Here is an 11,533-nt window from a genome sequence, read left to right as displayed (position 1 = left end):
AATTCACCAAGCTCGGTCTTCGAGCTATGGCAGAATGGTGCATCAGCTTGAGCTTAGTTTGGAGCTCTGCCAAGTGATGCAACCACCAAGCTCAGATTTCGAGCTCTGCCAGGTGATGCAACCACCAAGCTCAGTCTTCGAGCTCTGCCAGGTGATGCAACCATCGAGCTCTGGCAGAGAAGAAGCAATCGGCAGAGCTCAGTCTTCGAGCTCTGCCAGGCGGTGCCACCTCTCCAGTCGAGAGGTGCAACCGCCTGATCCCAGAAATTCTGGGATTAGATCGATTTGATCGTTTTGAGCTCGAATTTTGAACTGGGTTGGGGCCTATAAATACCCCACCCATTCAGCACTGGAAAGACACAGACCTATACCAAAATTGTGATCTTTTCTGTGATTCTAAAGAGCTCAAACGTGTTGTAAAGCCTTGAGTCTCCTCCTTCTGTTCTTCAAGTTTTCAACTGTAAAGTGAGGAGAGAAAGGTCTGTAAAGGTTGTCTCCTAAGCCTGTCAAAAGGAGAGAAACTGTAAGAGGGAAGTTTGGCCTTCGCCCATTGAAGGAAGGCAGCTAGTTGACGTCGGCAACCTCATCGGTAGAGGAAGCCAAAAGTGGAGTAGGTCAAGGCTGACCGAACCACTCTAAATCTCTGGTTTGCGTTTAATTTCGAGCACTTTATCATTACTGCAAACCTCCCTCATCACTACTGCTCTCTGCGCTTTCACGAACAAGTTCTAAGTGCTGTTCTTCCAAATCTGGATTCAGACGTAAACTCGTATTTTCGTACATTACAGTTTACGTTTACGTTTGATTCTGCAGAACTGTTTTCTGCGCTTTTACGAACGAGCTTCCTTGCAGTTTACGCTTGCATTTTAATCCTATTAATAACTGCAATCTGTCCTCTACGATTTTACGAACGAGTTTCAACATTTAGACGTAAAACTGCATTCGGACGTAAATCGGCTTTCTTCGCTCAATCATCAGATTTCAGTTTACGTTTACGTCTTGATTTCAACTGCATACTGCCTTCTGCGAATATACAAACGAGTTTCAAAGTTTAGACGTAAATCTGCGTCTAGACGTAAAACTGCGTTTAGACGTAAAACTGCGTTTAGACGTAAATCTGCGTTTAGACGTAAAACTGCGTTTAGACGTAAAACTGCGTTTAGGCGTAAAACTGCGTTTAGACGTAAAACTGCGTTTAGACGTAAAACTGCGTTTAGACGTAAATCTGCGTTTAGACGTAAATCTGCACTTAGACGCAATCTGCGCTTAGACGCAATCTGCGCTTAGACGCAAACTGCACTTAGATACAAACTGAGAATTTGCTTTTGCATCATAATCGTTTTTGAACGAACGCAGCTTTTTGTTTTTAAATTATTATAAGATTTCCGCTGCACTAATTCACCCCCCCCCTCTTAGTGCTCTTGATCCTAACAATTGGTATCAGAGCTCGGTTAACTCTCTAAAGGATTAAAACCCAAGAGAGATGGCATACGCCGGAAACCAAGAGGGGCATTCAATTACACGTCCACCCATGTTCAGTGGAACGGACTACACTTACTGGAAGACCCGAATGAGGATCTTTCTTATTTCTATGGATTTAGAACTGTGAAACCTTGTTGAAAATGGATTTTCAAAATCTTCTCTTCCAATGATCGATTGGAACGATTTGGAGAAGAAGACTTTCGCTCTTAATGCAAAGGCTATGAATGCCTTATTTTGCGCTCTTGATAAAAACGAGTTTAATCGTGTTTCAACGTGCGAAACTGCTTTTGATATTTGGCACACACTTGAAGTGACCCACGAGGGCACAAGTAGAGTGAAAGAGTCAAAAATCAATCTGTTGCTGCATTCTTTTGAACTTTTTCGAATGAAACCGAGTGAAACCATTGGCGACATGTTTACCCGTTTCACGGATGTCGTCAACGGTTTAAAAGGTCTCGGAAAGAGCTTTTCGGATTTTGAGCTTGTTAATAAGATACTAAGATCCCTTCCTAAGAGTTGGGATCCTAAAGTCACCGCCATTCAAGAGGCAAAAGATCTGCAAAATTTCCCTCTTGAAGAACTAATCGGGTCATTAATGACCTACGAAATGACCTGCAAAGCTCATGAAGAGCAGGAAGACATCCTTCCAAAGAACAGGAAGGATATGGCACTTAAGACTTCTGAATGCCACTTGAGAGAAAACTCAAGTGATGAGGATTGTGACGATGACTTGGCACTTTTGACAAGAAAGTTTAAAAAATTCTTCAAAAGAAACAAGTTTAAAAATGATGTGAAAAATAAACTTGAACCTAAGAAGGACCAGGTGATCTGCTATGAATGTAAAAAGCCGGGACATTACAAAAGTGATTGTCCCCAAGTCAAGAAAAGAACAACAAAGAAGAAGGCGCTCCAAGCAACATGGGATGATTCGAGCGCATCCGAGGAAGAAGAATCCAACACCGAGCAAGTTGCTCATTACGCCTTTATGGCCATCGAAGGGGAGGTAACGAATTTATTAGATGCTGATTTATCTTTCGATGAATTACTAAATGCCTTCCATGATTTATTTGATGAATGCAAAGTTATAAATAAGAAATACAAGTTGCTAAAAAAGCTACATGATAATCTTACTTGTGAGTTTAATAAGTTAAAAGTCGAACATCATGATAGTTTAAACTCATGTATCAAATGTCATGATTTAAAAACTATACAAAAAGAAAACTTGCTGCTTAAGGACACCTTGAAGAAATTCGAGGTTGGTAGCAAGTCATTAAACATGATCCTTACAAACAAGGGTCATGCTCCCAAAAGAAGTGGGATTGGATTTGTGAGGAGTCCTCACCGAAATCCAACTACCTTTGTAAAAGGCCCCATCTTACACGTTCAACACCAAACCAAGTGCAACTTTTGTTGCAAATCTGGACACAAGACACATTGTTGTCCATTCAAGAAAATAAGTCCAAACAAATTAATTTGGGTTCCTAAAGGAACCATGATAAACTCTATGCAACATGATAGAAAATATAGATCTGTTTATGAGGCACCCAAAAGCAAATGGGTTCCTAAAGATCATCCGTTCCTATAAAAACATTAAAAGTCTAGGCCGGAGCAAGAAATAATGTTCTGCTCCTTAACTCTCAATGATCATAAACCAAGAATCAAAAAGGAACTCGCAACGCTTAAGTAACAAGTGGAAGCTATGAAATCACAAAAACGATACAATTAGAAACTTATGATATCCAAATTCACATACCCCCCTGATCTTCAAAACCTGTTCATCTACGAATTAATTCTTGTAGAAACTAAACATGTCATGATCTTAAAAGGGACACCAAACAAACATTCGTATGCACGTTAAAAGATCTATCTAACAAAGAGCTTCTTCCTTAAATAAAAACTTATACGAAATCATGTAACAAACATCAATTGCTCTGAAACTCTCCTCAAGGCAAACTCTCCTAAATCAAAACATCCTAAAAATGCTCACCTGCTGCAGGCGGTGGCACCTCTCCAGCTGGCGGTTGCACCTCCAGCCTTCACGGGTTGCCAGAGGTTGCACCGCTCCAGCCAGAGGTGCAACCGCCAGCAGCTCTGCCCTCTTAAAATCACGCTAGGGCCGGCTAAGGAACCGACCCCAACTCACCCCCATTCCCTCCTCTACTCCTCCAAGACTCCTCCATTCCCACTTCACTCCTCTAAGCCTTCCAAATACCTCCCATTTCGGAGCAAAACATCAAAGAATCCTTCCTTCTCTTGAAGATTTCACAAAGGTATTCTCTAAGAAGCTCTTAAATTCTGTTTTGTTCTTCATTTTCTTTAGCTCATTATCATCCCTTTAAAACAGCAGTAGTAATGGGATCTAGAAGATCCTCAAGGGACAAGGGAAAGAGGAGAGTAGTAGAAGAGTTTGATCTCACTCTTTTTGATTCCAAAAACCATGCTGAAAAATTTCTCTCCTTCGAACTAAGAAGCATCAATAAGGGAAAATATGTAGATCTGAATGAACTAAGAGATGTAGAGACTATCCATTGGTTTGCAAACCTAAATCTACTTCCCATTTTGCAGATCAACGAACCCATTTATCCTAGACTAGTTCGATTGTTTTACAACAACATGCAAAAAGATGATGAAGAAAGGATATCAACCTATCTCTTAGGACAACACATTTCAATCACTGATAGATTCATTTGTGATATAATAGGTATCCCCATGAAAAGCATAGGACTTTACTTCAAAGGATCATGGGATGAAAATACAATTGGAACATCTTACGTTGACGCCTTAGGAACAATCCTTGCCAATCCTAACATAGAATCTATTTCTAAAAGTTGTGAACATCTAATGCCTTTTAACACTAAGATACTTCATCATATCATGACTAGTATAATTCTTCCTAAGCAATATCATCATGATGAAGTGAGTCAATTGGAATTAGGAATTATGTACCTAATCATGAAAGAACGTGACATTTGTCTTGGCTATCTGATCCAACAAAACATGTTGGAATTATCTACAAAAGATATGATGCTCCCATATGGTGGAATTATTACTAGAATAATGAAAGCTTACGACATTCAAATACCACTAGAAGAAGAAGTAATGAAATCAGATAGATACAGCATAATAAACAAAAATCTACTTCACCGTCTAAGATGTCACTATAGAAACGGTAACTGGGTTAGAATGCCTAGAAGAACTAATCCCCCTGAACCTGAACCTGAACCAGAGCCGGAAACCCCAATCTTTAGGAGTACCCACTCTCCTCCAATCTGTCTCTTTGAGGAAACACATCCGGTTGAGCAAACTCACACATCATCCATCGAAGATATCGGGATTCGGATGGACCGATTTGAGCAACGACAAGAACGGCTTGAACTTCGACAAGATCAAATCCTAACCGAGCTACAACAAATCCATCGACAATTTGACTCTTTATTTAGGCACTTTAATCTTCCACCTCATGAATAAGCTTGTATAAACATCTGATGTTTTTGATATGACATGTTGTAAACTCCTTATGAAGGACTTTGTCTTTATGGTTACCTGATATGCTGTTACCCTGATATGGTTATCTTTGTCTGTGTAAGCATATTTGCAAACATCTCTTATTGTTTATCTCGGTTTTTGCACTGAAACTAAAAAGGTTTAAAAGTCTATGCCTTGAAAATATGAAGCAACATACCAATGTAAGTTGATAAGTCAGCAGTATGACATTGATATGGTTGCTATTATGATTGCTATCATGCCATGTATCAAACAAAAATTTGCATCATACGAACTGATATCTTACCATGTGATGCAATGCTACACTTGCTGAAATAAAAATCCTGCTATGCAATGTGATATAATGCTGCACTTGAAATAATTGTGTTACTACATCAAAATTATTTTTCGATGTTATTACTATTACATGCCTTGAGAACGCTTGATCAAACAACATGTTGCAAATTATGTGACAAATATTTTTAACCAAATGCATGTAAAAAGTTCATTTTTTGAGTTGTATGCTAAAAATGGGATGTTCCCGTACACTCTTATGAAAACTCCTTGGAAAATGACTTTCCTCCGTCAAGCAAAAACAATAAAGTGATATATGTGTCATGACTTCCTTTATTTGCTTGATAATGCTATCATGCTTTTTGTTGATGACAAAGGGGGAGAAAAATATGAATTGATATACACTATGTCATAGCTGAACTGCCATAATCATATCTATGTCATAGTTGCAAATACTTGAGTGATGCTATAAACAATGTTATGCCATCCTTGCATCACCATTAGATATGTGAACATGTACTATAGTTTGCATCATATCTTAATTTGATATTGTGAAGAAAATGCAAACTTACTAGAAAATCTCAAATGTAAGCATCATGTAAAAAGTCCTTCGAAGCTTTATATGATTGCATGATGATTGGTTACAAACACTATCATACAAACTTGTTGATGTATGTCATGCCTTGACATAATTCTTGAAGAGATACATCATGATAGGCATCATGATGGGAGCATTGATAAGTTTAACTGATCTAACTTATCAATGCGTCACTTGAATTCTTAGGTCTTGAATTCAAGGTTGACTTATCTCAACTATGGCATATAGATAGGGGGAGTTAAGGATAACTCCTTTATCAATTGATTGTCATCATCAAAAAGGGGGAGATTGTTGAATCTCGGATTTTGATGATGAAGTCAATTGTCATTTGTTATCTAATCTATGTGTTGAGATAAGTGTGCAGGATTAACTACGATGAGATTAAGACAAGCAGCAGGAGTTGCCCCGGAGTCAAGATCATGATCACGTTGGGAGTTCGAGAGTTCGACGGAAGTTCGGACGGTCGTCGGAGGTTCAGAGAGAACAGATCCGAGAAGTCCAGAAGCTTGCCAAGCGAAGCTCGTCGGAACTCGCCAAGTGGATCGTCGCAAAGTCCAGGAGTATGCCGGATGTCCGCAGAAGGATCACCGAGGGTTGTCGGTTGATCGACGGAAGTTGGCCGGAAACTCGCCGGAAGAAGCGATTGACGCATCGGAGCAAGCTGCAGAAGTTGTCTTAGAGATAATCGTAGTTAGCACGATGATTAAGCAGGAAAATGGGAGGTGATCCCATTAGCTTAATCTTGGGGCAATTGGGCCCCTGAAAAGATTCAAGTGGGTCGAATGGAGTGAACCATTCGGACCCTGATTGCACCAGGAGGTGCAACCGCCCCAGCCAGGAGGTGCAACCGCCTGGGCTGAGGGGTTGAGAGGTGCAACCGCCCCAGCCAGGAGGTGCAACCGCCTGGGCTGAGGGGCTGGGAGGTGCAACCGCCCCAGCCAGGAGGTGCAACCGCCAGGGCTGCACGGCTGGGAGGTGCAACCGCTCCAGCCAAGAGGTTGCACCGCCAGAGCTCAAGTTCCGAGCTCTGCCAGGCGATGCAACCACCAAGCTCAGTCTTCGAGCTTTGGCAGAGTGGTGCATCAGCCTGAGCTCAGTCTCGAGCTTTGCCAGGTGATGAATTCACCAAGCTCGGTCTTCGAGCTATGGCAGAATGGTGCATCAGCTTGAGCTTAGTTTGGAGCTCTGCCAAGTGATGCAACCACCAAGCTCAGATTTCGAGCTCTGCCAGGTGATGCAACCACCAAGCTCAGTCTTCGAGCTCTGCCAGGTGATGCAACCATCGAGCTCTGGCAGAGAAGAAGCAATCGGCAGAGCTCAGTCTTCGAGCTCTGCCAGGCGGTGCCACCTCTCCAGTCGAGAGGTGCAACCGCCTGATCCCAGAAATTCTGGGATTAGATCGATTTGATCGTTTTGAGCTCGAATTTTGAACTGGGTTGGGGCCTATAAATACCCCACCCATTCAGCACTGGAAAGACACAGACCTATACCAAAATTGTGATCTTTTCTGTGATTCTAAAGAGCTCAAACGTGTTGTAAAGCCTTGAGTCTCCTCCTTCTGTTCTTCAAGTTTTCAACTGTAAAGTGAGGAGAGAAAGGTCTGTAAAGGTTGTCTCCTAAGCCTGTCAAAAGGAGAGAAACTGTAAGAGGGAAGTTTGGCCTTCGCCCATTGAAGGAAGGCAGCTAGTTGACGTCGGCAACCTCATCGGTAGAGGAAGCCAAAAGTGGAGTAGGTCAAGGCTGACCGAACCACTCTAAATCTCTGGTTTGCGTTTAATTTCGAGCACTTTATCATTACTGCAAACCTCCCTCATCACTACTGCTCTCTGCGCTTTCACGAACAAGTTCTAAGTGCTGTTCTTCCAAATCTGGATTCAGACGTAAACTCGTATTTTCGTACATTACAGTTTACGTTTACGTTTGATTCTGCAGAACTGTTTTTTGCGCTTTTACGAACGAGCTTCCTTGCAGTTTACGCTTGCATTTTAATCCTATTAATAACTGCAATCTGTCCTCTACGATTTTACGAACGAGTTTCAACATTTAGACGTAAAACTGCATTCGGACGTAAATCGGCTTTCTTCGCTCAATCATCAGATTTCAGTTTACGTTTACGTCTTGATTTCAACTGCATACTGCCTTCTGCGAATATACAAACGAGTTTCAAAGTTTAGACGTAAATCTGCGTCTAGACGTAAAACTGCGTTTAGACGTAAAACTGCGTTTAGACGTAAATCTGCGTTTAGACGTAAAACTGCGTTTAGACGTAAAACTGCGTTTAGGCGTAAAACTGCGTTTAGACGTAAAACTGCGTTTAGACGTAAAACTGCGTTTAGACGTAAATCTGCGTTTAGACGTAAATCTGCACTTAGACGCAATCTGCGCTTAGACGCAAACTGCACTTAGATACAAACTGAGAATTTGCTTTTGCATCATAATCGTTTTTGAACGAACGCAGCTTTTTGTTTTTAAATTATTATAAGATTTCCGCTGCACTAATTCACCCCCCCCCTCTTAGTGCTCTTGATCCTAACATATATTTATCTCACATATAAATATTTTCCAACTATACTTTGATGTCATTTGCACAAGTTGACTGTTCATCCCAGTAGAGAACTTTTATATGATTTTGAGGTCACCTCTCTTATTCTCTACTTCTTACTTGTGCACATCTGCACGATCTCAAATTCTCTCATGAATTTTAACATTATGTCCGAAGAACTTTTCCCTTAAATTTATGGATTCTGACTGTACATGTTTTTTATTCGATCTCATATTAAATTGCCTTTTTCTGATTTGATCTCTTTGATGCATGAGCTTACGTGCATTAGCTTCTCAAAGCACTTTGAATGGTGTTGATAGAGGTAGCACCACCATAACAAAATAAGACATTCTTCGATATGGATGATCACACATTAATTTATTATTAATTTGACATAAATTTAGATATCTTGTTAGTTCAACACATTAGTCAAATATTTCAATAGAATAATACGTCACACATTTATAATAATCGTAACATTTGATAATTTAATTTTTCTTCAGGTTTCTGTTCATGTTCGAATAACACTTGATATTTCTACGTAAGTACCCAATGAATTAATATCCATTTACTCTAGTTAGTGTCAAAATATATTATAAAAGTTTTAGACATATTATTTTACTAGAAATTATATTAATATTATTTTTAATTTTAAAATAATTAATTTAAGTATCGAATGAACATTTGTTATACATATCGAAGAAACGTATCACTTCGTGAGACTAAGACTTACATTGAATATAGATATTGATCTGCGACACATCAAACAATTTCTTTCTATCACCAAAATATATGGGGGGTTTGAGACAATTTTTGTGATTACATAAATCTTCAACGAAATTTGTTCACACATTAAACATGAAAAATTCCAATTTTGTCTCTGCTGTTACATATTATAAATATTTGGATGTGAGGTATATTATATATAAAAAAATCCAAATTCAATATTAAGATAGAACAGCCAAATTCCCTAGAAACAAAGAATAAATAGTCACTTTTCTTTTTCTTTCAAGAAACAAAAAACATATATAGATTACTTAAAGAGTCTAATACATAATGATTCACCTTAGCAATTGAAGAATCACCAATGTTCAGACCATCTCACACCATATATATATATATATATGATATATATATATAAACCTTTGCATACTTTAGCGGCCTCTCTAGTGCTAATGTTTCTACTCTACTCCTTCTACCTTCTTCTTCTTCTATGGTGAGATAGCGCTTCCTTAACTTGCAGGGTCGACCGTGACGATCTCAGTGAGATAGTGCTTCCTTAACTTGATCACCACGCTCACGGGGTCGATGTTTCCGATGACGGTGAGCTTCTTGTCCTTCAAGTCCGCCGATATCGTATGAATCCCTGTTCGTAGTACAATAGATTTCATCCCAACTCGCAAAAGATTGAGCCTTAGATAGCGGTGCAGCGAACAGAGCAAGCTTTTACCTTTAAGGTCGGAAACTGCTCTCATTGCGTTTCTCTGCTCCTTCTCATCGAGGATGTTCAACTTCACCACCACTTTCTGCACGTACAAGTTTAGTGAGCGAAACATAAGCAGTGACACAGCTGTTATAGCTTGAATGTTAGCACCGGAACTCACTTTGGGTATCGATGACATCTTCAGCAGTGATCAAGGTTGAGTGGCGAGATGGAGGATGAAGCAAGACTGTGGATCTCTTTGGGAGAGCACAATTGTGTGAGCGAGCTGATAACAGAGAGTTTGGGTTTATAGTGGTATCAGTAGCAGTGTGAAGGAAGAGATGTCTTCACGTTAATGGGTGCACATAGATGCATGTACAAGTTCTAAGGAATATTTTGTGTACTGTATATAAGATGTATGTATTCAGGTACATATAGATATGTTCATACTAAGAAAATCTATGATATGTTATAGTTGGCAGGAAATTTCTTGTCTCGATCATTCGAAAAAGAAAAAAAAAATTCCTTCATTTAATGTCATATTTATCCAATGCATTGTTATTTCTTATACACCCTTTCGAATTAGAGCATGAATGTTGGAGATATTTCAAAATAGTTTGATAAGAATATCTTCAATTTTGTTGATATGATGGAATAAGGATAGTAAGAATTTTAAATATCCTAAAACTGGAATTGATGCAACAAAATGTAGTCTCAAAATATGCTTCTTTACAGGGGCTTAATTAGTTCATGTGGTTTCAAATCAAGAATTATAATTGTCCATTTCAGTGATCTAAAACCTATGCTAGTGAAAATTATAATCAATACATGTTAAAAGTAGAACAAGATTGCTTGAAATATCGAAGATTTGGAGTTAGAGTTTGTCACTGGATTGGTGTCGGAAGTTAATAAGTACTACGTTAGAACGAGCCTAACAAAAATTCCTCCTTACGCTTAAGTTAGTAATTTAAAAGAAAAGTATGCTAAAAGCTTCGATAGAAAATCTTGAGGAGTTGATTCTCGAGAATAATTTTATATGATCGTCGAATATTACTCGTAAATTATGCCGATTATGTGATGACTTGTTGAAGTATCGATAGATATAATCTATTTTATTTTTCTTCAGGAAAAAAAAAATGTCATATGTAAATTACTCAAAAGAGTCTTCTAAGACGTCCTATGCGGAGGTCGTCTCCTCTCGGCCTCGGAACAGTCGCGCCACCTCAGGCCATCAATGGCCGCCTCACCAAATACACGAAGAACTACATAACCACACAGCCATTTGGGTCCTCCTCGGTGATCGGGACGTAGTGCGGTATCACATACGGATCGTAACCATTCCATGCACTGGCGACCGCACCAGCCTCCTTATTCTTCTCCGCTCCTTCCTCCTTCTCCTCACTCTTCTCGGGCTCTTCCTTCTTCTCTTCTTCTTTCTCCGAGCGGATCGAGAGGATCTCAGCGTGATAGTGTTTCCTTAACTTTCTCGTCAACCGCACGGGGTCGATTCTTCCGATGACTGTGAGCTTCTTGTCCTTCAAGTCCACCGATATCGTATCGATTCCTGTTCGTAGTACAAAAGAATTCTTAGCTCTCTACAGATTGAGCCAAAGATGGTTTAGTGAATGGAGCGAGTTTTTACCTATAAGATTGGAAGTGACTCTTATCACCTTACTCTTGTCCTCCTCATCATGGATGTTCACTTTCACCA

Source organism: Musa acuminata, chromosome BXJ3-3 (assembly GCF_036884655.1).
Source record: "Musa acuminata AAA Group cultivar baxijiao chromosome BXJ3-3, Cavendish_Baxijiao_AAA, whole genome shotgun sequence".
Lineage (NCBI taxonomy): Eukaryota > Viridiplantae > Streptophyta > Magnoliopsida > Zingiberales > Musaceae > Musa > Musa acuminata.
This window is presented reverse-complemented; position numbering follows the sequence as displayed.